Below are 3,484 nucleotides of genomic sequence, written 5' to 3'. Positions count from 1 at the left end.
CTCAAAAATTGTCCACCATGAACAAGTAGGTTTCATCCCCAGGTTGCAGGGCTGGTTCAACAGCTACAAGACCATAAATGTAATTAGATACACCAGCAGAAGTAAAAACAAATAAAAAACATAATACCATTCACAATTGCCACACACACACACACACAAAAAAAAAGAAAGAAAGAAAGAGAAGAAAAGAAAAAGAAATACCTTGGCATCTTCCTGGCCAGAGAGGTGAAATAACTTTACAATGAAAACTACAAAACACTACTCAAAGAAATCAAAGAAGACACAAACAAATGGAAAAATATTCCATGCTCATGGATTGCAAGAATTAACATTGTTAAGATGTTCATCCTACTGAAGACAATCTACAGATTTAAAATAATACCCTGCTGGGCTCGGTGGCTCAGCCTATAATCCCAAGCTTTAGGAGGCTGAGGTGAGTGGATTGCCTGAGCCCGCAGGTTCGAGACCTGCCTGGGCAACTTGGCGAGACCTCATCTCTACAATAAAAAAAAAAAAATCACCCAGGCGTGGTAGCATGCGCCTGTAGTTCCAGCTACTTGGAAGGTGGAGGTGGAAGGATCGCCAGAGCCCAGCAGGTCAAGACTGCGGTGGCCGGGAGCGGCCACTGCCCTCCAGTCTGGGCAACAGAGTGAGACTCCAACTCAAAAAAATAAAATAAAATAATACCCACTAAATTACCAGCATCATTCTTCTCAGACCTAGAAGCAATAATACAGAAATTCATATGGAAATGTAAAAGACCACGAATAGTCCCAACAATCCTTAGCAAAAGAAACAAAGCGGAAGGTTTCACACTTCCAGACTTCAAACTGTACTATAAAGCTACAATAACCAAAACATCTTGGTATTGGTATAAGAATAGACTTATAGATAAATGAAACAGGGTGGAGATTCTGGAAACAAAACCTCAATTTCTCAACCAACTCATCTTCAACAAAGTCTCTACCAAGAACCATTGGGGAGAGGAGAAACTATTCAGTAAATGATGCTGGGAAAATTGGCTGACCACTTGCAGGAGACTGAAACAGGACCCCTACCTATCACCATACACAAAAATCAACTCTAAATGGATCAAATACCTAAATGTAAAACCTCAAACTATAAGAATCCTGGAAAAAAACATGGGAAACACTCTGACAGAAATTGGAATGGGCAACCAATTCCTGATCAACTATCCAAAAGCAAATGCCTTAAAAGATAAGATAGACAAATGGAACCTCATCAAAATGAAAAGCTTCTGCAAAGCAAAAAAAATCATCAAGAAAGTAGGAAGACAGCCCATAGAATGAGAAAAATATTTGCCAACTGTAAATCTGACAAAGGCCTAACATCTAGTATCTACAAGGAACACAAACATGCCACAAGGAAAAAAAATAACAACCCTATTTAAAAAAAGGCAAAAGATGTGAATAGTAACTTCTCAAAAGAAGACATACAAGCAGTCAACAGATACATGAAAAAATGCTCAGCCTCACTAAACAACAAAGAAATACAAATTAAAACCACCCTGAGATACCACCTAACTCCACTCAGGATGGTCATCATCAATAACTCAAAAAGCAACAGATCCTGGAGAGGATGTGGGGAAAAGAGAACACTTCTACACTCTTGATGAGAGTGTAAACTAGTACAACTTCTGTGGAAAACTGTGGCGATTCCTAAAAGATCTAAAAATCGACCTTCAATATGACCCAGCAATCCCCTTTCTGGGAATATATCTAGAGGAACACAAATACTCCACAAAAAAGATACCTGCACACACATGTTTATTGCAGCATTATTCACAATAGTAAAAACATGGGAACAACTATGCTGCCCATAGGAAGTGGATTGGATAAAAAAAAAAAAGTGGTATAACTTGGATAGAATTAGAGTCTGTAATGCTCAGAGATTTATCACGGAAACAAAGATCTGAGTACCATATGTACTCTTAAGTCGACCTTGAACATTTTTCATAATACTAAAAGAAAGGAATTGGCAGTAGTGGGGCACTACTAAGGGAGGGGAGATGCACATAACAGCAATAAGAGTCCCAAACTTTACCTATACTGTGACCACTTATGTATCTAACCCTGAATTGGATCCAACATCATTAAAATAAAAAATAAAATTTTGTATTTATTCTTACATATTTAAACTCCACAACCTTCAGAGTACTCTCTGCTTGATGCAATACATCTACTGAGACACCTTTTCCACTACTCAAAACAGTTTTTGAATTAACAATTTTGATGCCTTTTAGTGTTTCTGCCATTTTCAGTTTCGTCACTTCCACAAAGGCAAAACATCTTCCTTTGAGGACTTTTTTCATCTGGGGAAACAAACAACAACAAAAAAGTCATTCAGTGTAAGATTGGGTGAATAGGGAAGGTGAGAAACGAGGGTCATGCTGATTTGGGCTAAAAACTACTGGCAGACTCCTTTACGTGCTACAAGAATGTGGTGGCTACAACCGCTCTTTCTTTGCCGCATCTACTGCAAGAATGAAGACCATTCTCAGCAATCAGACTGTCGACAACCCAGAAAATATCAACATCACTCTGAAGGGACGCAAATTTATCATAAAGAGTCCCAGAGCAGCCCTGCAGAGGGATCTTAATCACATCAATGTAGAACTCAGTCTCCTTAGAAAGATAAAGAGCCTCTGGGTTGATAAATGGTGGGGAAATAGAAAGGAACTGGCTACCATTCACACTATTAGCAGTCATGTACAGAATATGAACAAGGGTGTTACACTGGACTTCTGTTGCAAGATGAAGTCGGTGTATGCTCACTTGTCTATCAACGTTGTTATCCAGTTGAATGAATCTTGTGTGGAAATTTGGAATTTTTTGAGTGAAAAATACATCCACAGGGCTCCAATGAGGACAGGTATTGCTTGTTTCGTATCTCAAGCTCAGAAAGATGAACTAGTTTTTGAAGGAAATGACATTGAGCTTGTTTCGTACTCAGCTGCTTTGATTCAGCAAGCCACAACAGTTAAAAACAAGGATCTCAGAAAAATTGTTGACGTTATCTATGTCTCAGAAAAAGGAATAGTTCAGAAAAAGGAATAGTTCAGGCTGATGAATAAGATCTAAGAATTGTCCAGTTGCAGTAACAAGATGCCAGATAATGTCTATGCTTTATTTGTCACATTTTAATTATGTAATAAAAGATTTCTTGATTTGGGAAAAACAAAACAACTGCTGAACACTCAGTGTGGTGTGGGCAGGTATGTTGTCATGGTGGAAGTACCAGTTACCTGTTTACTACAACTCAGAACGTTTTTTTCACAAATCATGACTCAACCTTCTCAAAACTTCCAGATAAAAACTTTAGTTGACTGTTGAATCTGGAGGATCAAATTCTGAGTGTTCTACAAGGGACCCACCCTCAAAAAGATAACTTCATTTATTTGTGTATCCTCACTCATATAATCATTGTTTTCCATTTATTTCCTTACATTCTCTCTTGAGAATGC

The 3,484-nt window shown here is 38.2% G+C and overlaps 1 pseudogene; it reads left to right on the top strand.

Moving 5' to 3' along the window:
* The first annotated feature begins 2,504 nt into the window (after positions 1-2,504).
* On the top strand, positions 2,505-3,077 carry LOC103268280 (annotated as a pseudogene).
* Positions 3,078-3,484: the final 407 nt, after the last annotated feature.

This window comes from Carlito syrichta, unplaced genomic scaffold (genome assembly GCF_000164805.1).
Source record: "Carlito syrichta isolate Samal-C Ts95f unplaced genomic scaffold, Tarsius_syrichta-2.0.1 Scaffold308809, whole genome shotgun sequence".
Lineage (NCBI taxonomy): Eukaryota > Metazoa > Chordata > Mammalia > Primates > Tarsiidae > Carlito > Carlito syrichta.
This window is presented reverse-complemented; position numbering and strand designations above follow the sequence as displayed.